At 42.9% G+C, this 23479-nt stretch overlaps 2 long non-coding RNA genes across 2 annotated transcripts in view; one reads left to right on the plus strand and one right to left on the minus strand.

Annotated features, from left to right (window-relative positions):
- The window catches only part of LOC130294102 (uncharacterized), a 61079-nt gene that overhangs the window by 24950 nt on the left and 12650 nt on the right, over window positions 1-23479 (minus strand). The window contains exons 2-5 of the long non-coding RNA XR_008848381.1: window positions 13899-13971; window positions 11824-12026; window positions 7380-7541; window positions 344-617 (exon numbers count right to left, since the gene is read on the minus strand). This is a non-coding gene — a long non-coding RNA (uncharacterized LOC130294102). The remainder of the gene's footprint in view (window positions 1-343; window positions 618-7379; window positions 7542-11823; window positions 12027-13898; window positions 13972-23479) is intronic.
- Window positions 5244-23443, plus strand: LOC130294103 (uncharacterized). The gene is made up of 3 exons (XR_008848382.1): window positions 5244-5575; window positions 10361-10420; window positions 23298-23443. It is a non-coding gene; the product is annotated as an uncharacterized LOC130294103 (long non-coding RNA).

Here is a 23479-nt window from a genome sequence, read left to right on the forward strand (position 1 = left end):
ACGTCCGTATAAATACCAGGCGGACATTCTGTGTCAAAGGAAGAATGTATGGAGGGTCCAGCACTTCGTTGCAAGCAGCTTTATTGAAGATACTTCACACCATAAAAACGACAATCAGTCAGACATGTTTCGAGCGCGTACACTCTTCCTCGGTCACCGAGGAAGAGCGCACGCGCTCGAAACATGTCTGACTTATTGTCGTTTTTATGGTGTGAAGTATCTTCAATAAAGCTGCTTGCAACAAAGTGCTGGACCCTCCATACATTCTTCCTTTGACATTGGATGCCTTGCCGGGCACCGGTCCGTGCACCGTACACAAGGGAAGGTGAGCTGGATTACTCACCTGTTTGGGACATTCTGTGTACAGCAGGCACCAAATGAGGACTCTTCGGACATGCGGCACCTCCATAGACAGCAATGCATTTCCAAGCTGATTTTTTCTTTTGGTGGAGTCCGGAATTTCAATTTCCACAGAATTCCATTGAAGACAATGGGAGGCTTCTGCACTGTAATTTTAAGAGTGAAATTTCTCTGCTTAGAAATTCCGTATTGCGAATTTAGCCTTTGTGATTTCAACTCTGGATCTTTTCTGTAATGTTATTCCTCTGTTATTCCTCCTGGAAGTGTAAGAAAAAATAAATGTGTTAAATTTAGACATCTTATCCTCTATCCAAAGCATAAGGGATAAGATGTCTGATCACGGGGAGATCCCACGTCTGGGGACCCCCCGCGATCTCCATGCTACACCAGGCATTCATTTTGAGCATCGGGTGCAGCGTCGGAGGCTCATGACGTCACAGCCACGTCCCGCTCGCGACGACCATGCCCCTTCGATGCAAGTCTTATAAACTTTAATTGAGGGGGCGTTGCCGTGACGTCAAGAGCGGGGCATGACTGTGACGTCACGAGCCCCAGCCCCGCAACGCCAGTCATCCGGCACGGAACGAAATTCGCTCTGTGCACCGGATGTCTGGGGTGCCGCAGCCGAGATTGCGGGGGTCCCCAACAGCGGGACCCCTGTCATCAGACATCTTTTCCCCTATCTGGTAGGACCATGCGCCCCTGCACAGTCACCATTGAGGGCAATGCAGAGCTCACGGACTTCCGCGTAAAGAATGAACATGTTCTTTCTTTGCACGGATCAATTTCAGCGGCGGAATTGTCCACCGCTGAAATTCCTCAGTGTGACCCGGTCTCGCGGAAAACCCATTCACACTCATGGTAATGTTCACTGCGCGTAATCCCGCAGGAATTACACAGTGTAAGGAATGGCACAACATTGTACAATAAGTTTTTGTAGCTTTGCTTTTTTATGGAGAATATACATTTTTATGTGTCCAGACATGTCAGGAGAGCCGATGGCTCCTCTTTATATAATATATGGATATTGGATATGTATCAGGACGCATTTGGCATATTGCTTTAAGCACTGGGAAATAGAAAAGGTTATTATCTTGTGAATTTGTGTCCACAAACATTTCTACAGGGTGTTCATTACGTCTTAAATCTTTTAGAACTTTTCTTGGATGTTTAGAAATGAAATATCAGTCCCTATTTGACTCTTTTTAGCCATCTTACATTTGAGCACAGTTATAATATAGCTGTTCTCGGCCTCTGTCACATATACTGTTATATTGGACAGAAATAATAGCACAGCAAGGCGGCAGTACTCCTACCTTCAAAATGATAGACACTGCAACAGAACCAGAACTCATAACAAGTCATTGGGGTCCATATTGCAACTGATTTCTATAGTATCTATGATGGAACAGAATAACAGAATTGATAAAGCCGGTGGGGACCAAGCCTTTAGCTAAGATGGCTGTCAGCCTGTAAAGGGGGGACTCTAATGGACAACGGACAGACAGGAGTAGAATTATTTCTTTAACTAAAACATCAGGAACAATAATAATTGTCTAATATGTCTTGTTACAGAAGTACTCAGTCACTTGAAAGGAGTAACACACAAATATGCAGTAAGGCTGGGTTCACATATATCCGGCATAGGTGAACTCAGCCTAGATCGACGCAACTGATGCCACAACTGATGACAATGTGCATCAGTTGCCATCAGTTGTATTCCACCCATCGTCCATTGTTTTTGCTGTGGCCACACCCACCATTTTTGGCGCCCTGTGCTCTGGACTATAAAGAGGGCCCCCATTCCCACTGCACACTATTCATCTGCAACTGAGGAAGGGTGGTACAATACCCGAAACACGTCTTGCTCTGATGTAATCATTTTTATTTGTTTTATTTTTGCTTTATACAATAAACAAGCCTTCATTGAAGAAACAAGGAATTTTTATATCCTTGACAAACCATTTTGGGATAGCGCCTATGGTTGCAAGCTTCAGGCTGGTGGTACTCAGGCTCGCTGCATTTAGGCTGAGGGTCTATACACATGGCAGAATTTCTGCTTGTGGAATTCTGCCTCAAATTAAAGCCCATAGACTTCTATGGGATTCCGCGCTCCCATTCACACTTCTGAATTTCCGCAAGCGGAAATTCAGAAGTGTGAATGGGAGTGCGGAATCCCACAGTAGTCTATGGGCTTTAATTTAAGGTGGAATTCCGCAAGCAGAAATTCTGCCGTGTGAATAGACCCGATTGGTGCTTAGCCTAGTAGAGCTCAGTCTGGCTATGTTCCACAGGGACCTGGACCTCTGCTTGCAGCGAATGTGCTCTGGAACATCTATTTTCCCAAACTATCTGGGGGACATTTATCAATGTTTGCTTATGTATTCCTTTTTTTTTAGTAATTTTTTTCCTTACTATTTTTATTTTATTTTTTTTTGTTGCTTATGTGCGATTTATTTATCAACTGGTCACAGCTTATTGATCAATTAGTCATACATAAGCAAAAACTTTTTTTTTTGCTTTGGAAGTGGCTTTTTCTGCTCCATGGTTGAGCTGGAGTACATTTAGTGGTGTTTTTCATGCGATGCGACTTTTGCACACGATAAATCTGTGACCAATGCAAGTTCAAAATTACTTTTTGCTTTGGTAAGGTACTTGTTCATTTTTTATTATTTTTTTTTTTTTTGCTTAGCAAGCTTAAAGATCAAAAATTCGTAGAAAAAAAAAAGAGTAGGTGCAAGCGCTACTTTTTTTAGCGACAAATATAATCAAAAAAGAAACTAAATGCATTGATAAATGACCCCCTCTGTGACTCTAACGGTGCAGGAGCTGGAAGTCCTTATAACTCCTCCTCTTGAAGGGGCCTATAAACCCCTCTGCCACATGCTGGACCTCAGGGGATCACAGTATGACTGCCTGACGCTGCATTTTAGGTAGACTCCTTCAATGCACATGCATGCTCAGCTAAATGTGTAGGTGTTCTCAATGGGAAGAGGGGACAAAGCATCAGCCAGACACCTCTGACAGTGGCTTATCTTCCTTAGAACAGCATGCCTAACCATTCTATCCACTGACATTTTCCATCGTGGGGAGAGCCTGGAGACCCCCATAGACATTAAAGAGTACCTCTCATGATCTTGTTAAATTTTATAGTCCTCCCAATTCACTGCCCCCATCCTGATAAACCACCCCCTGCCTTTATTTTTATTATTTGTTAGTTTTCTACTTCGCTCTGTATTTTCTGCTGAGTCTCAGTCAGATTCACAGACTATGAAGGGGCGTTCCCCAGAAAACAGGGAAGAACTTCCTCTCTCCCTCTGCTACACACAGCCCAGAGCAGTTCAGTGTGTGATGAGCTATGATTGGCTAAGGCTGCACACACGCACACACACAGCCCCAACACTCCAGACTGCATTTCCTGATTTTGGACTTCTGCCAGGCTAGCAGGAGTCCAAAGTCTGTGCAAGAGATAGGGGGAAATGTGCCCTGGACAAGTAGGGAGACACCGCGTGGCAGCTTTTTAAAAACACAAATAAAACATAGAAAACTTTTTTTTTTTTTTTAACAAAGTACATAAAAATGTTTTTTATTTACCATAAGGAGTACAATAGCAAAAAATTAGTTTTAACAATAGTGCCCATTTAAACAGTCAGGTGATTGCACTGAAATCAGTAGGTTTAGCCAACTTTGATCTGAGGTGCATGGGCAGCTTTAGAGATCTCTCCACCATAAGCAGCAGTTACCTTTTAACAATAAGCCATCTATGCTCTTACCTACAATATGATCATTATTTGAAGTTGCCATCATAAACTCCATGAATCAGATGTCACCTTATGACGATTGAAGAAATAAATAGAAATCAGGTCTGTGCTGCTCTGTGGTGTTTTCCAGTGCAATGTGATGCAGCTGCGGGGTATATACTCCTGCGTGATGTAATGTCTGCACAAACACAGAACGGCAGCCAGCATCTCCTCACCAAGTCCTGGTCTGTCTGAGGCCAGCATGGGGGTCCGTGGGAGTAGCATTCAATCCATATTATTCAGGACCATGCACATGTTCTCCAGATTTTCTGTTTGTGTGTCAAATGAGACTTGTTCACCAGATCAGAACTCAGATGGAGCAATACAAAACCCTAAGGGAGATTACCCCTCATTTCCCAAGCAGATGAATGTAGGAGGCTTGACCGTAACGGTTGGAATGGAGAAACAGTTTTTACTAAAGCTCCCCATAGTTTGGTGGTTTACCTACAGTCTATTGGGAGCAAAAGAGGTAGGCACAACCGAATCCTGTAGAGCCCGATACATCTGCCACGTAGATGGGTATCAGTGCTTTAAATTAGATTTTTGGGGGGTTCTATTAAAGTGTACCTGTCGTTAACAAAAACTTTTTATATAATGTTGATAATACCATTATATATATATATATATATATATATATATATATATATATGTATGTAATATACATTGGTTAAAAAATATGTATATTTTTGTCCTTGCAGCTGTTGCATGTGTGTCTCTGTGAAGAGACCAAATACAGGAAGTCAGGGTGGATAAGCAGGGGTCTGTACACTGAGGACAATCAGGGCTCTGTACTGAGGACAAGCGGGGCTCTGTACACTGAGGACAAGCAGGGCCCTGTACACTGAGGACAAGCAGGGCTCTGTACACTGAGGACAAGCAGGGCTCTGTACACTGAGGCAAGCAAGGCTCTGTACACCGAGGTCAAGCAGGGCTCTGTACACTGAGGCAAGCAAGGCTCTGTACACCGAGGTCAAGCAGGGCTCTGTATGTGATGTCCCAGTACAGGTACACATTCCTGTACTACCTGTATGGACTCCCTTTGTTCTCCTGTTAATTTATTAGGTGTGGTGTATGTGCCTTTAAGAGCATAGACAGGATCCTTATGTCTAGATAGTATACAAGACCTTTGGAGGACTCAAAGACCTGTGAGTAATCCTATCACACGATATGTTATGCAGTTATATGATTTGTTGCAACATGTACTCCCAGAGAACACCAGCATTAACCTATGACCCACAGCTTGACCAATGAGCTTTAGTCCAGCCCCCCACTATAGAAAGGGATGGCCATCTTTAATTAGCTCTCTTTCCTCAGACTCTTCTGAGAGTAACATCAAAGCCTTTGCTGAAGCAGCTACCATAGAATCTCAGGACAAGTGATCAGCATCTGGAGTACCACCAAGCTACAACTCTCCAGTAAGTCTACAAGTCTATGTCGGCTGTCACTGAAGTTAGTCAAGTCCTGCACATAGTGCAAGTCAAGTCTAATTACAAGTCAAGTTAATTATAAGTATTGGTCCAGCAAGCTGTGAGGTCCTCTGGGTACTGGCCACCTCTCTGGGAATTCTGGCCTTAGCTGTGAAGATAATTACACCTGTGTTCTATTCAGTAAAGCCTCCGTTGACCATAACTGGTTGTGGACTCTTTATTCACCATCTAGCCCGTGGGATAGCGGAGAATCCGGGCATGTGGTGTTCTGGAACCCGAAAACCACACTGGCGTCACAAACACATAGGGGTTCATACCATCCAACCCAACGGGGTTAATAACATCTGATCCCACCAGTTTCACCACAACACCTGTGGTCCCGCCATTCACTGCAGTGGTGCACCACATGTACACTGAGGACAAGCAGGGCTCTGTACACTGAGGACAATCAGAGCTCTGTACACTGAGGACAATCAGGGCTCTGTACACTGAGGCTCTGTGACACGCCCCCGACTCACACAGCAGGATGATTGAGAAACCAGGAGCCTGCACAGAGCCCTGCTTGTCCTGACCTCACTCCCTGTGTTTGGACTCCTCACAGAGACACACAGGCAATAGCTGCAGAGACAGTATTTTTTCATCCACAAATACACACATATTTTAACCAATGAATAATACAAATATCCATCAAATGGTATTATCTAAAAAGTTTTTGGTAACGACAGGTACACTTTAAGGATTTTTTTATGAGCTCTAAAGGGTTCTTCCAGGACCAGAAAAAAACGACGAGTGCTGATGTTTTTTGGGAGAAGAAAAAGTAGATACTTTTCTTCTTATTCTCCTATTGAACTGGTCATTGGTGGATAAAGAGTTGGGCAACCCTATAAATGTAAGAACAGCCTCACGTGCTAGATCCCATACCAATTCTGGGGTGCTAGTATACCAATAGCAAAGCATCCACAAAGCAAAAGTCTATAGAAGTAACGGGTAGGACGTATTACGTACGTACGGGTAAAAATCCTTCTTTATTTTTCAAACTGCAACATCACAGGTGCATAACAGATACAACAGACTAGGACATCATTTATGTTAAAGCCGATATACAATGGACTAGGTCATCATATCAGTTTAAGTAGGTTACCGGCTTGAACTCATAGGATGTCCTAGTCCATTTTATCTGCTTTGCACCTGTGATGTTGTATCTTGAAAAATAAAGAAGGATTTTTACCCGTACGTAATTGGTGAGTGCTGCCTGTTACTTCTTAAAATCTGTTCTGTTCACCTGAATGGGGTCTTTTCAGTAGCATGTATGTTGTCTTCTACCGGAATGGATGGGACAGTCAAAGAAATTTCTATAGCAAAACCCTTGAATCTGAAAATGAACATATGAATCCACCCTATTAAGTTTGTTCTTGGCTGATGGAAGCTGAAGAAGTTAACATACAACATATGTCAACTGTGTTTGCCAACTAGAAAATGGATGTGATGATGAATGGAGTATGATTCAGAGCCCAACTTAGCCATATAAAGTATATATTCTGAAAATATGACAATGGTTACCTAAAGCTCCTGTACAAAAACAGTATATGGACCCTTTATTTTATATATATTAAAATAGAGTTCTAATAATAGATCACTCGATTCATGACTCTCCAGAGAATTCCTCACGATTTGTCAGTCCACTAGAAATTGTACTACTAAAATTGGAAAAAATAAAGCGCTCCCTAGTGCATTAGGTTATTAGTTCAAAAGTTAATATATGATCATCGAGATACCTTAGTTTTCCACTCACCTGGTTAGGATGCGCTGAATAAGGCACATCTCTTGAAACTATAGCAGTTGCTTTTCCTGGGTCCTATCAATGGTTTCCAGTGCTCAGATACCACCAGGACTTATAGTAGGGTAGAATAGTATGGCCAGCAAGCAGTCACAAGGAGAAATAAGGTGCATGTACCTGTATTAATAACAGAAGTAACAAGCGCAAAATGGCAACTCACTGAAACTGGAGATTGTAATTAAATGACAATTCAAATGTAGAAATAACAACTAGGGATCGACCAATATCGTTTTTTTAGGGCCGATACCGATAATCTGTGGAGGTTGGGGCCAATAGCCTATAACTTATACCGACATTCCGGTATAAGTTATCGGCTATTTATCGCCCCGCGACACCGCTGCAGATCATTGATTTAAATCAATGAACTGCAGAGGCTTTTGCGGTGCCAAAGGCCGCCGCCACCGCCACCCGCTTCTCTCCCCCTGCTTGTCCGGGGGTCCTCCTGAATCCTATCACTGCCACCGCGACCGCCCCCCCCCCCCCACCGCCGCACCGCTCCGCGCCCCCTACCGCACCGCCCCAGCCCCATTGCGTCCCCCATCCCCGGTTTTATAATTACCTGTTCCCGGGGCCCGGGGTCCACTCTACATCTGGCTCCTGTGGCGTCCTCCTGAACTGTCACTGTGCGCTCTGACGGTGACGTCACGTCACTCGACATTGCACACAGTGTAACGCAGGACGCAGCAGGAGCCAGAAGTAGTGTGGATCCGGGCCCCCGGGAACAGGTAATTATAAAACCGGGGATGGGGGAAGCAATGGGGTCGGGGCGGTGCGGTGGGGGGGTGCGACGCGGTGCGGCGGGTCGTGGGGGGGGGCGTTCGCGGTGCAGTGGGGGAGGTGCGCGGGGCGAGGCATTATCGGATTATCGGCAAGTTAATTGTCAATGCCGAAAATGCCCAAAATCGTGATTATCGCCCGATAATATCGGCCAAACCGATAATCGGTCGATCCCTAATAACAACAGCTAAAGATGGAGAAAAACATGGCCAACAAGACAACAGTAGAAAGAACTATCATTCCCTTTATATACCTACCTGAACTAAACTGACCAGAGAACTAAGCTAGCTGTCCCTGCACTAGCCCTAGACTAAACAATGCAAAATAAACAAGAAGGAACTAAGACCCTAAAAAACAAAAATAAGACAAAACTCTGTGTGACAGTCACACTCACTAGACAAGGCTCTGTGACTATCCAATAGCAAAATAAGGATAACACAAAGATATAAGTAAATAAGTAAAGTAAATAAGATACAGACAAGGAACTCAACACAAGCACAATATAGAATCACACCTGGGCAGGGAAGGCAGAATGTATTCTATAGTCTGCTCTGAGTATTAGGCTCTGAATCTTTATAAGGGCAAACAAATATAATTTCATCCAAAGTACCTCAGTGCTTAGAACACAGAAAAAGAGATAGCGGGAGGATTTCTGCTATTTATAACAGTACGGAACATTTTTACCTATTTTACATAGCAGCGAGCCTCCTTGCAAGCAACTTCTTTTATTGCTTCATGACATATAAAAATAAAGCAACTTTGCAAACAATCTTCATAAAAAAAATCTTTTGTGTACAGTTCCTAAGCAGAGCTACGTGTCTCCATGGTAACAGACTGCAAACAAACCTTGTAGTCTGATCCTACAATGATAGGGGTGGAATTAATGTAGACCTGTTTGCCATACAAAAGTCACAATTTTTTGAGCAAGCTTCATTTGTGCAAAACATGTACGGCATTTTAGGATTTTGGCGCTTGCCAACAAAAAGTGGTCAGAGTTTAAGAGCAATAAGTGGCCTGGCTTCTGTGGCTTGATACATTTTTTAAAACATTTATACAAAAAATTGGAGCAAATTATAGCGTTAATTTATGCCGGCTCTCTGATTTTAGTGCGTGGAGCGCAGACAGTAGGACTACCCTTTAAGTAGTTTATTTGACTAGTATGTTTGGTATTATAGCAGTTTAGTACAGTATGTGACATGTATTGGAATGGGTGTCTTGTGTATTTGCTTGCTGTGTGTCCTGGATGCAGGGGTGAGCCTGCACTGGGATATCACACATCTGTTTTCCTACAGATTCCTTAAAGGAACGTCTGCCACACACAGTGTTCCAGTAACAGCAATCATTGTGAGTGCATGGCCTACATATCCCCTTTCAAGAATTATTAGGGAGATAATTGGAGACACATTCCTTTGCATGGGATCCTATGTGCTGGCTACTTTCCCAGAATATGGTAACACTGAGATATTATACGTAACAACATTCAACTTGGCACGACTTCCATAATGTGCATGCTGCATGTCTGTGAAAATTGCAGGAAAAATGCAGCATGTGGCTTACATATGTGGACATTAGGAAATGATGGACCTAATGATTTTTTTTGGCCTGACTAAAATCCCACTATTCCTACTTCAATATCTGAAAGAAAATAATCGCGATCGCCACGCCCCGTCCCATAGACTTGCATTGAGGAGGCATGGTGTGACGTCACGAGAGGGCATGGCCGTAACATCACGACCACCGTTCCAAGCATTCAGAACAAAATGTTCCAAACGCTGGGGCAGCGGAGTACCCCTTTAAAGTAATGTTGGCCGATGCATGTGTATAGCCGTATTAGGGGAGCCATTTTATATGTATGGCTAATTTTAGAGCTCAATTACACAAGGCAATTATCAGCCAAATAGCAGGCCTGTGATCAGAGATCAGGTTCAACCTATATCCCTACTGTGTCCCTACTGTGTTGATCCAGAGGAAGGCAAAAAAAAAAAACTTATGAGGCTGATGCCAATTGCCCCATACTAGGAAGAAAAAAATTCCTTCTCTGGTGCCATAGCTGCACCTCCAAACGTCCTGCTCTGTGCAGAACAATATATTCACTGAATACATTTTGAATACAGTCATATTACCAAATCTAACTTAATTAACTTTTTGTCCTGATATAGAATGAGGCACCATGTTCTGTCTCAGAGAAAAAAGAAGGTTCCATGTCATTTCTGGTCAAGGTAAGAGGTCTGATCTTTTTCTTATGTGGAGAGCCATAAAAGATCTGTATTAAAGGGGTACTCTGGTGTAAAACTTCTTTTTTTTTTTTTTTTTTTTTTAAATAAATCAACTGGTGCCAGAAAGATAAACATATTTGTTAATTACTTCTATTAAAAAATCTTAATCCTTCCAGTACTTATTAGCTGCTGAATACTACAGAGGAAATTAATTTCTTTTTGGAACACAGAGCTCTCTTCCGACATCTTGAGCACAGTGCTCTCTGCTGACATCTCTGTCCATTTTAAGAACTGTCCAGAGTAGGAGAAAATCCCCATAGCAAACATATGCTGCTCTGGACAGTTCCTAAAATGGACAGAGATGTCAGCAGAGAGCACTGTGCTCTTGATGTCAGAAGAGAGCTCTGTGTTCCAAAAAGAAAAGAATTTCCTCTGTAGTATTCAGCAGCTAATAAGTACTGGAAGGATAAAGATTTTTTAATAGAAGTAATTAACAAATATGTTTAACTTTCTGGCACCAGTTGATTTAAAAAAAAAAAGTTTTACACCGGAGTACCCCTTTAATACAGATCAACACAGTAGATTTTAAATAGAAGTACTTTACAAATCTGTTTAACTTTCTGGCACCAGTTGATTAAAAAAAAAAAAAAGTTTTCCACTGGAGTACCCCTTTAAGGCCCCTCAAACATTGGTATTCAGTATATTTGATTATGGGAAGTTGAGGAGGTGAAAGGATATCCCCATGCAAAATGTTTTGCTCCCGGCAAATTTTTTAAGTGGATTTCCATGCTATGATTTGCTCCATACCCATGTAAAAAGGTCAAAATTATATTCACATTTTTGGGTGACACAGTAAAAACAACCCCCAATATGTATATTTCCTAGGGCAGCTCCACCTTTTGTTATAGACAAAATTGCTTCTCTATTCTGCATGCCGGGGCAAATGCTTCAGTGCTTAATATACAGTATTTTCTTAAGCATAACTTAAAGGGAAATGTAAATCTTTTAAGTGGTTTCAGCAGATGAATGACAAGAATTTGAGGAATGAGTGGTTCTCAGATAGTACAGAAGACAGGGTGACCAAAGGCATTTTTATTTTTTCAACCATAGGAGAAAATAAGGGGAAATCCGTATAAGCTAGTCTTAGTTAATCTCCTCCATTGCCGAATACTTGGAGCTTATTACTCATCAATACTTCAGAGAACTTTCTCCAAATCCACAGACAAACAAATAATGCAGGAATTGCCTGACTAAATCCATTGCCAAACAAGGGGAACAAAAATAATGACTACTCTATATCACTGCTCCTATAGTAAACGGCGTGCAAATTGTACTCTTACGTTTAGGCTGTGGTCACATGTGTATTTAAAAAATAAAAAAGAGAACGCCCAACAGTCATGACTTACCTATGTAAGTTGAGTTTCTCACAGGAGTAATTCAGGTTCTCTAGTGACCTACGTGTGGTTCTTCAGGACTACTACACAGCTGGGTGTTTTGGCTGTAATATCGCCAATGTGAAACCGGCCTAGGGGCTCATAGACATGAACATTTTACGGCTCAGTACAACCTCGCGTGTGACCGTAAGTTGCCATGTAGTCTGACAGTCATGCTTCAAGGTAAAAAAAAGAAGAAAAAGCGTAACAAAGCACTCATTGAAGTCAATGCACGGCCACGACAGCTATTGTTTACGTTGGACTACTGTTCAATACTTTAACCCCATCTCATACATTTATTATTTATACATTTATTATCTATGGCACATAGATGTATGACATAAGTCGTTTCAAATTCCGTCACTAGCACTATTAATTTTATTTTACATATATACAGTGGTCCCTCAACTTACAATGGTCTCAGGTGATAATATTTTTAGTCTTTTCTGGACCATTGTAAATCGACACCAGACTCAACATACAATGCTATAACAACAAGGGGGATATACCATAGGAAGTGCTCTAAAACATAACTTTTACTAGTTTCTTGGCTAAAATACACCAATTCTGTGACCCCAATAAAATATTCAAATATGATCTAGTGCCAATTGTACCAAATGTGTAAATGGCCAAACGCGTTTCCGCTGCGTAAATCAGCTTCCTCAGGGGAACAATAGTAGTGGTACAATCAAATATGTCCTGGACACATAATCTGATAAGTCAAACATCAGAATAATGAAAGATACAGCAGTGAGGTATAAATCCTATAGAAACAGTACATCATATGTGTATGCACAAATACCAGACAGGCTTGTTTCCTGAAGGCAACCTGTGGGGAATAAAGTAAAAAAAGAGATGCTATTAGGATATTAAATAGTCTTTAAGACAATATATTGGCAAAGGATGATTTCACAACCTCCAATACCTTCAGGATGCTTAGAAAAGGCATCCTGAAGGGACTGGAGGTAGTGAAATCATCCTTTGCCAACATATTGTCTTAAAGACTATTTGATATCCTGATAGCATCTCTTTTTTTACTTTATTCCCCACAGGTTGCCTTCAGGTACAAGCCTGTCCGGTATTTGTGCATACACATATGATGTACTGTTTCTATATGATTTATACCTACTATTAACCATGCTGTGATGGAGCTTGTGAGAAATCAAAGCACTATGCACTATGGCTTTGCTGTATCTTTGATTATTCTGATGTTTGACTTATCAGATTATGTGTCAAGGACATATTTGATTGTACCACGACTATTGTTCCCCTGGGGAAGCTGCTTTATGCAGCGGAAATGCGTTGGGCCATTTACACATTTGGTACAATTGGCACTAGATCCTATTTGAATATTTTATTGGGGTCACAGAATTGGTGTATTTTAGCCAAGAAACTAGTAAAAGTTATGTTTTAGAGCACTTCCTATGGTATATCCCCCATGTTATTTAATTTTGCTGGAAAAAGTGAATCAAGCATCTCACATACTGTGGGGTGGACACTATACCACAGATCCTGTTCATTAACATACAATGATAAAGACATTCAAGATCTCCGAAACATGTCAATGGCTGGAAGAACTGACCAATCAGAATGGGCATTTCACTGGTAAAACACTTGTATTACTGGAGTACATGCACTGACTGGATGTCTGGTAGCGCCCCCTACAGTACAGGAAGGTACTTCATGTTCTGTATAACTCTTTACCTTTGCCAGGGTTAGCTGCTCCTCAGGAAACCAGATGGGGTGGTTGCATGTTAATTTTTTGGGACCCTGTGTGTACTGTAAAGGACCCTGAAGAAGCTCCTGTCCTCTACATAGAATGTGATTTACTTCCAGCAGCTCTTTATTACATTTATATGTAAAGACTCGCTTTATCTGTATTAGTTATCTACAAATTTTTCTTTAATCCTCTTTTTCCTATTTTTTTTTTAATGACATTTTGGGCTTCAAAACCTATTACCAGGTTTACATACAGTTATAGTCTCAACATACAATGGTGCCAGTTCATAGTGTAACTTGAGAAACTACTGCAAAATGGCTAAACTGACCTCCTTAGTTGTTCAAGTGATTCCCCATTCACCGTTTTCGCCTGTCCTTGCTCCTTCTCATCTGTTCCCCAATCTAAAAAAAAAAAAAAGGACAATGATTTGGGAGTTTTCCGGAGGCTGCATATGACTGGTTACACCACAAGAAGTTCGTTTCTTTTTGAATTTCCATTCTGTCTGATCACAGTGCTCTCTGCTGACACCTCTGTCCATATCAGGAACTGTCCAGAGTAGGAGCAAATCCATGTAGAAAACCTATCCTGCTCTGGACAGTTCCTAAAATAGACAGAGGTGTCAGCAGAGAGCACTGTGATCAGACAGATAAGAAATTTAAAAAGAAAAGAACTTCCTGTGGACCATACCGCAGCTGATAAGTACTGGAAGGGTTAAGATTTTTAAATAGAAGTAAGCACCACTTGATTTAAAAAAAAAATGTTTTCCAGTTGAGTACCCCTTTAAATGTTTTTGAAAATATTTTTACACCCCCCCCCCCTCCCCCCCAAAAAAAACATTTAATAAAAAGTTATTCGATACACTACAATGCATATGGTTACGTTAGAGCAATAAAAAAAAAAGTTTGCAGCCCCTCTAGGGCCCAAATTAGGTTATGCCCTAAGGGGTTATTAAAAGATTTTAGACCTGGACCTTAATAGCAACTTTGGAGCATAAAGAATCATACTAGATGCACCTGTAATTTTTTTCATTTGCTTGGCACAAACTGGCACAGTTGCCAAGAATTTTGCATCTAGATGTCATGTGAGGGTTGGAAACCAGGAAAGCAATAATATCTGATACCATCGTAAAAAGGAGACAATACAGCTTCAATACAGACATCAGATGCTTCATTACCAGTGTTTATTGCTCCTTAGCCATATGGACTGGAAGAACTTTAAACTGTGGACTGGTTTTACTTTAACTGTTTTACTGGTAGTCATAGCATGATATACATTGGTCCCTCAAGTTACAATAATAATTGGTTCTGGGATGACCATTGTATGTTGAAACCATTGTATGTTGAGACCAAAACTCTATGGAAACCTGGTAATTGGTTCTGAAGCCCCAAAATGTCATCCAAAAATAGGAAAAAGTGAGGATTAAAGAAAAATAAGTAGATAACTAATATAGATAAAACAAATCCTTATATATAAAAGAAAGAAAGATCTGCTGGGAGCTGTAAATCACTGTCTATGTCAGTGTTTCCTAAGCAGGGAGCCTCCAGCTGTTGCAAAACTACAACTCCCAGCATGCCCGGACAGCCAAAGGCTGTCCGGGCATGCTGGGAGTTGTAGTTTTGCAACAGCTGGGGGCACCCTGCTTGGGAAACACTGGTCTATGTAGAGGACAGGAGCTTCTTCAGGTTCCTGTACAGTACACACAGTGTCCTAAAAAAGTAAAATGGAGTTGCCCCCACCTGGTGTCCAAAGGAGCAGGTAACCCTGGTACAGGTAAAGAGTACAGAACATGTAATACCTCCCTGTACTGTAGGGGGCGCTACCAGACACCAGTCAGTGCATACACTTCAGTAATACAGGTAAAGAGTACAGAACATGTAATACCTCCCTGTACTGAAGTGGGCGCTATCAGACACCAGTCAGTGCATGCACTTCAGTAATACACAGATGTTTTACCAGTAAAATGTCCGTTCTGATTGGTCGGTTCTTCCAGCCATTGACACGTTGCACATGTCTGGACTGTCTGTACATTGTATGTTGAGTCTGGTTTCAACTTACAATGGTCCAGAAAAGACCACTGTATGTTGAAACTATTGTATGTTGAGGCCATTGTAGGTTGAGGGTTCACTGTAATACCTAGCATTACAAAAGAGAGCATAAAAGTAGTACAGCCAGGAATAGATAAAAATATGTACCTTGTTTCCAGAAATAGCTCAACTTTTGTCCTTTGACTGTGTCTGGTATTGAAAGAGGACTCCATTCACTTGACTAACAATAATCTGCAATACTAGACATAGCCCATGGACAACAGTAGCGTAGTTTCTGGAAAATTATTCTTTATTTTTTGTTAACCATTAGGGTACATTCCCACACGGCGTATTTGCTGCGTATTTGCTGCTGCGTATTTTATTTTCCCTGTTGAAGTCAATGGGTAGGAAAATACGCAGCATCAAATACGCAGCAAATACGCAGCAAAATACGCAACGTGGGAATGCACCCTTACAACTACTTAAGCTTCAATTTATTGTGCTTCGGGACCCTTAGGCCGAACCTACATGGCAGAATCTCCTCGCTGAATTTCCTCAACTTCTCCATGGAAAAACCATGGCAGAAATTCTACGAGAATCCTAGTGGAATCAAAGCCCCATTGATGTCAATGAAAGTTCCTGATGAGGATTATTTTCAGTGGCGATATTCTGGGCACCAATTTTTCCCAGACCTCAATCCAAAAACACAAGACAGATCCATGTAGGCCACACCTCACAAGTTACTGGACTTAACCTGTTAACGACCAAGGACATGTACACGTCCATGTGTCATTAACATTGTATGGCACGTGCTCCTGACTTGAGCCCATGCCATACCGGGTGGCCCTCAACTGATTCCTGTAGCTGGGGGCAGCTGTTATTAGCCGTTCTCCACAGCCGGCAATTAAACCTTTAGATTGCCTCTGACAAAGCATCTAAAGGGACCTTGAAACAGTCCCTGGTGGTCAAGTGGGGTGGATTGCCCCCCCCCCCCCCCCCGCAAAGGGCGATCGCGGGGGAGCGATCCACTAATAAGGTTGCTGGAGGGCTTACCTCTCCTCCTGTCCCGGCTCTGTGATTGATAGAGTCTGGCTGAACCAGGCTTTATCAATCGAGCACAGAGCACACAGATCAATGTAGTTCTATGGAACTACACTGATCTGTATGAGGAATCTAATGATTCTTCCTAAAAGGACTACTAAAGTGTACAAAAAAGGTAAATAAAAAACACTGTTCATGTCAGGAACTGTCCAGAGCAGGAGCAAATCTCCATAGAAAACCTACCCTGCTCTGGACAGTTCCTGACACAGGCAGAGGTGTCAGCAGCGAGCACTGTGGTCAGACAGAAAAGGAATTCAAAAAGAAAAGAACTTCCTGTGGAGCATACAGCAGCTGATAAGTACTGGAAGGATTAGGATTTTTAAATAGAAGTAATTTACAACTCATTTTAACTTTCTGGCACCAGTTGATTTAAAAAAATAAATATTCCCAACGGAGTACCCCTTTAACCATTTCCATATTAAAAGTTTAAATCACCGCCCTTTTCCCAAATTCCATATAAAAATATGTACCCACAATAAAAATAAACATGTGGTATCGCCGCGTGGGTAAATGTGCGAACCATAAAAATATAATGTTCACTAAACTGCATGGTCAAAAAAAGTCCAAAATTGCGTATTTTTGGTCACTTTGTAAACCACAAAAAATTTATAAAAAGCGATCAAAAACTCCTATAAAAACAAAAATGGTACCAATAAAAACCATAGATCACAGCACAAAAAATTTGATAACATCCCCATATACACAAAAATAAAAAAGTTATAGGGGCCAGAAGAGGACATTTTTAAACGTACAAATTTTTGTGCAAAAAAGTTAGAATTTTTTAACAGAAGTAAAACAAAATCCAACCCATATAGTTTATAGTTGGGTATCATTTTAATCGTATGGACCTACAGAATAAAGAGAAGGTGTAATTTTCATCAAAAAGTGCTCTACGTAGAATCGGAAGAACCCAAAAGTTTCAAAATGGCGTTTTTTTCCCTCTGGTTTCAAAATAGATTTTGTGGTGAAATGTTTGATGTCATTACAAAGAAAAATTGGTGTCGCAAATACCAAGCCCTCATACAGGTCTGTAGGTGGAAAATTTTAAGTGTTATGATTTTTAGAAGCTGAGTAGGAAGAAACGAAAGTGCAAAAGTGGAAAAAAGACCATGGTCCTTAAGGGGTACTCCAGTGGGGTGGGGGGGGGGGGGGATTTCAACTGGTGCTAGAAAGCTAAACAGATTTGTAAATTAATTATATTAAAAATTCTTAATCCTTCCAGTACTTATCAGCTGCTGTATGCTCCAGAGGACGTTGTGAGGGTCTTTTCTGTCTGACCACAGTTCTCTCTGCTGACACCTCTGTCCATGTCACTCTGAACAGTAATTGAGACAGACAGAGGTGTCAGCAGAGAGAACTGTGGTTAGACTGAAAAGAACTACACAACTTCCTCTGGAGCATATAGCAGCTGATAAGTACTGGAAGGATTAAGATTTTTTAATAGAAGTAATTTACAAATCAGTAACTTTCTAGCACCAATTGATTTAAAAAAATAAAATAAAAAGAAAAGAATGTTTTCCACCGGAGTACACCTTTAAAGTGAACCTGTCATTAGCAAAAACTTTTAATATAATGTAGATAATACCATTATATGTATATTTGTAATATAAATTGGTTAAAAAAATGTGTATAGTTTTTTGGCAAAAAATGCTGTCCCTGCTGCTATTGCCTGTGTGTGTGGAGACCAAATACAGGAAGTGTGGGCAGGGCTACCAGGGCTCTGTGCAGGCTCCTGGTTCTCAATCATCATGCTGTGTGAGCAGGAAGCATGTCACAGAGTCTCAGTGTACAGAGCCCTGCTTGTCCTCAGTGTACAGAGCCCTGCTCGTCCACAGTACATAGAGCCCTGCTTGTCCAGAGCACAGAGCCCTGCTTGTCCTCAGTACACAGAGCCCTGCTCGTCCTCAGTGTACAGAGCCCTGATTGTCCTCAGTGTACAGAGCCCTGCTCGTCCTCAGTGTACAGAGCCCTGCTCGTCCTCAGTACATAGAGCCCTGCTTGTCCAGAGTACAGAGCCCTGCTTGTCCTCAGTACACAGAGCCCTGCTTGTCCTCAGTGTACAGAGCCCTGCTTGTCCTCAGTGTACAGAGCCCTGATTGTCCTCAGTGTACAGAGCCCTGCTCGTCCTCAGTGTAGAGCCCTGCTCGTCCTCAGTGTACAGAGCCCTGCTCGTCCTCAGTACATAGAGCCCAGCTTGTCCAAAGTACAGAGCCCTGCTTGTCCAGAGTACAGAGCCCTGCTTGTCCTCAGTGCACAGAGCCCTGCTTGTCCTCAGTGTACAGAGCCCTACTTGTCCTCAGTGCACAGAGCACTGCTAGTCCTCAGTGTACAGAGCCCTGCTCGTCCTCAGTGTACAGAGCCCTGCTCTTCTTCAGTACATAGAGCCCTGCTTGTCCAGAGTACAGAGCCCTGCTTGTCCTCAGTACACACAGCCCTGCTTGTCCTCAGTGTACAGAGCCCTGCTCGTCCTCAGTGCACAGATCCCTGCTTGTCCTCAGTACACAGAGCCCTGCTTGTCCTTAGTGTACAGAGCCCTGCTTGTCCTCAGTGTACAGAGCCCTTGCTTGTCCTCAGTGTACAGAGCCCTTGCTTGTCCTCAGTGTACAGAGCCCTGCTTGTCCTCAGTTTACAGAGTCCTGCTTGTCCTCAGTTTACAGAGCCCTGCTTGTCCTCAGTGTACAGAGCCCTGCTTGTCCACAGTGCACAGAGCCCTGCTAGTCCTCAGTGTACAGGGCCCTGCTCATCCTCAGTACATAGAGCCCTGCTTGTCCAAAGTACAGAGCCCTGTTTGTCCAGAGTACAGAGCCCTGCTTGTCCTCAGTGTACAGAGCCCTGCTTGTCCTCAGTGCACAGAGCACTGCTAGTCCTCAGTGTACAGAGCCCTGCTCGTCCTCAGTGTACAGAGCCCTGCTCTTCCTCAGTACATAGAGCCCTGCTTGTCCAGAGTACAGAGCCCTGCTTGTCCTCAGTACACAGAGCCCTGCTTGTCCTCAGTGTACAGAGCCCTGCTTGTCCTCAGTGTACACAGCCCTACTTGTCCTCAGTGTACAGAGCCCTGCTCGTCCTCAGTGCACAGAGCCCTACTCGTCCTCAGTGCACAGAGCCCTGCTCGTCCTCAGTGCACAGATCCCTGCTTGTCCTCAGTACACAGAGCCCTGCTTGTCCTCAGTACACAGAGCCCTGCTTGTCCTTAGTGTACAGAGCCCTGCTTGTCCTCAGTGTACAGAGCCCTTGCTTGTCCTCAGTGTACAGAGCCCTTGCTTGTCCTCAGTGTACAGAGCCCTGCTTGTCCTCAGTTTACAGAGTCCTGCTTGTCCTCAGTTTACAGAGCCCTGCTTGTCCTCAGTGTACAGAGCCCTGCTTGTCCACAGTGCACAGAGCCCTGCTAGTCCTCAGTGTACAGGGCCCTGCTCGTCCTCAGTACATAGAGCCCTTCTTGTCCTCAGTGTACAGAGCCCTGCTTATCCACAGTGCACAGAGCCCTGCTAGTCCTCAGTGTACAGGGCCCTGCTCGTCCTCAGTACATAGAGCCCTGCTTGTCCAGAGCCCTGCTTTTTCTCAGTGCACAGAGCCCTGCTTGTCCTCAGTGTACAGAACCCTGCTTGTCCTCAGTTTAGAGTCCTGCTTGTCCTCAGTTTACAGAGCCCTGCATGTCCTCAGTGTACAGAGACCTGCTTGTCCACAGTGCACAGAGCCCTGCTAGTCCTCAGTGTACAGGGCCCTGCTCGTCCTCAGTACATAGAGCCCTGCTTGTCCAGAGCCCTGCTTGTCCTCAGTACACAGATCCCTGCTTGTCCTCAGTGCACAGAGCCCTGCTTGTCCTCAGTACACAGAGCCCTGCTTGTCCTCAGTACACAGAGCCCTGCTTGCCCTCAGTGTACAGAGCCCTTGCTTGTCCTCAGTGTACAGAGCCCTGCTTGTCCTCAGTGTACAGGGCCCTGCTTGTCCTCAGAGCCCTGCTTGTCCTCAGTATACAGAGCCCTGCTTATCCTCAGTGTACAGAGTCCCGCTTGTCCTCAGTGTACAGAGCCCCGCTTGTCCTCAGTGTACAGAGCCCCGCTTGTCCTCAGTGTACAGAGCCCCGCTTGTCCTCAGTGTACAGAGCCCCGCTTGTCCTCAGTGTACAGAGCCCTTGCTTGTCCTCAGTGTACAGGGCCATGGTTTTCCTCAGTGTACATAGCCCTGCTTGTCCTCAGTGCTCAGAGCCCTGCTTGTCCTCAGTATACAGAGCCCTGCTTGTCCTCAGTGTACAGAGCCCTTGCTTGTCCTCAGTGTACAGAGCCCTGCTTGTCCTCAGTGTACAGAGCCCTGCTTGTCCTCAGTGTACAGAGCCCTGCTTGTCCTCAGTGTACAGAGCCCTGCTTGTGCTCAGTGTACAGAGCCCTGTTTGTCCTCAGTGTACAGAGCCCTTGCTTGTCCTCAGTGTACAGAGCCCTTGCTTGTCCTCAGTGTACAGAGCCCTGCTTGTCCTCAGTGTACAGAGCCCTGCTTGTCCTGAATGTACAGAGCCCTGCTTGTCCTCAGAGTACAGAGCCCTGCTTGTCCTCAGTATACAGAGCCCTGCTTGTCCTCAGGGTACAGAGCCACGCTTGTCCTCAGTGTACAGAGCCCTGCTTGTCCTCAGTGTACAGAGCCCTGCTTGTCCACACTCACTTCCTGTATTTGGACTCCTCACAGAGAAAAACAGGCAATAGCTGCAGGAAAAAAAATATACACATTTTATAACCAATGTATATTACAAATATATATATAATGGTATTTTCTACATTATATAAAACGTTTTTGGTAATGACAGGTACACTTTACTGGACTTCAGGATAATGACTTGGAGCCAGATACAATAGGATACCATCAGATGTCTTGTGGAGGCTTTTCCTTGAGTGGAGAAAACTGTTTTGATGGCACAAGGGTGACCTACATAATATTAAGCAGATGGTTTTAATGTTATGGCTAATCTGTCTCAAGAAACCTCCAGTTTCTCTACTATCTCACATTTAACTAGATTTCAGCTTCTAAACACACATTCCATTAGGATACAAAACTGAGGAGTGTGCAGGCCCTTATAAATTATGAATGTCACTGGCCACTCTCATTTGCAGGTGTCTGCGGTAACCTTTTACTTATGTGAACGAGAGGCTACCATTACTAATGCCACCTTGTAATTATTAATTGATCATAGAGAATTGCATTGGTGATTCATTAATACATGTAACCACACAAACACAATATAATGGCACTAAAACTGCTATGTCTGTGAACAGCTCAATAAAATACCACACGCTCATAATGAATATGGGCAAGGCTGGGACCTGAAGAATATAATCATTACATAAAATCTATCACATATTTTTGTGATTAACACAAATGGATTTATTTTCAGGTTATATTTAAATGTTATTTAAATCACAATATACAACACCATATTGGTTCAGGTGAAGGGTCTCCACAATCCACACTTTGCCTAACCTTAGGAAGTGTCCATGTTGCCCCTGACATGCACCTGGGCTGTCACTCATGTGTCCAACAAGAAGCCAAAATCAAGGTTGACCACCCCAGATAGGAATCTGGATTTGCAGGGGGTGACGAACCTGACAGCCGTCACGCCCCCTCCCATAGACTTGCATTGAGGGGGTGGGGTGTGACGTCATGAGGGGGCGGGGCTATGATGGCACAAGCTCCCGGCGCCAGCGTTCGGAACAGTTTGTTCCAAACGCTGAGCAGCGGAGTACCCCTTTAATGGTCATTCTATTCAGCTCTACTATAAATCCTGGGGGTATTCGGAACTGCAATTTTGACCCATGAAATGCAACTGCTATAGGTGAAGCAAAGTCCTGCTGCCTAGAGACCTGCCAGCAGTTATACTGCTCATATGCTTCATATGGTTTGTTTTATAATTTAAAGAAAATTGCATTACCGTATTCTAACCCCTATATAAGTTTTCTAATTTTCCATTTACGTTGCTTCATGAGCGTTTTCTTGTAGGGTGATTCTCAGCTTTATTAGTACCATTTTGGGGTAATGTTTTATTGAAGCAAGCAGCAGATTGGCAACAGAAAGCCTGGGAAAGCAGAGAAGTCAGGCAGTATATGGAGCAGGGACTAGGTAAGCATGCCACACAGTGGCCATGGAACGTTACATTCCTCTTGGTCTACGTCCAGAGTTTTAACAGTTAAAAAAACATAGCTACTTAAAAAATAAAATAAAAAAATTGTTTACAAATGAAGCGATTTTGTCTCATAACTTGCACATCTTGAACACTCTGTGGTGGCCAAACCATGTTCTTTTGCACCTATGGTGTTTTTTTGTTTTGTTTTTGTTTTATAAGAACATAATTTTAGCTCAGACAATAGATACAGTATGTTTTGGTTTGTCATCTTGTTGTAGTGTGAAACCACACTCAATAGGATGGGTGCCAGAAAGTTTGGCATGGCTCACCTGTACGTTATGAAAGCACTTGGACTCCTAGAATCCTCAGATTTACTTCAGTGTACCTATCATTTCAGGAGACTTTTTAGCATAAGTTGCCCTGTTTGTTCATAAGGAGCAGCACTACCTCTGGCCTTTATATAACTTGTATATGGCTTTTTTTTTTTGCTCTCTAGGCTCCATCTGTAATATGAAGTTCTCCCAGAGCTGGTGGGTGGAGCTCTCTTCCTCCATAGACTTGTATTGTTTGTCTTGCAGAGACAGGACAAAGATGAGATGATTTTCAGAGAAGGTTTGAGGAGGAAGTTTGATAACAGGAGTAAGAAGCATTTTGTCTAATAAAATATATTACAACGTT

The sequence above is a fragment of the Hyla sarda genome, chromosome 10 (genome assembly GCF_029499605.1).
Source record: "Hyla sarda isolate aHylSar1 chromosome 10, aHylSar1.hap1, whole genome shotgun sequence".
Classification (NCBI taxonomy): Eukaryota; Metazoa; Chordata; class Amphibia; order Anura; family Hylidae; genus Hyla; species Hyla sarda.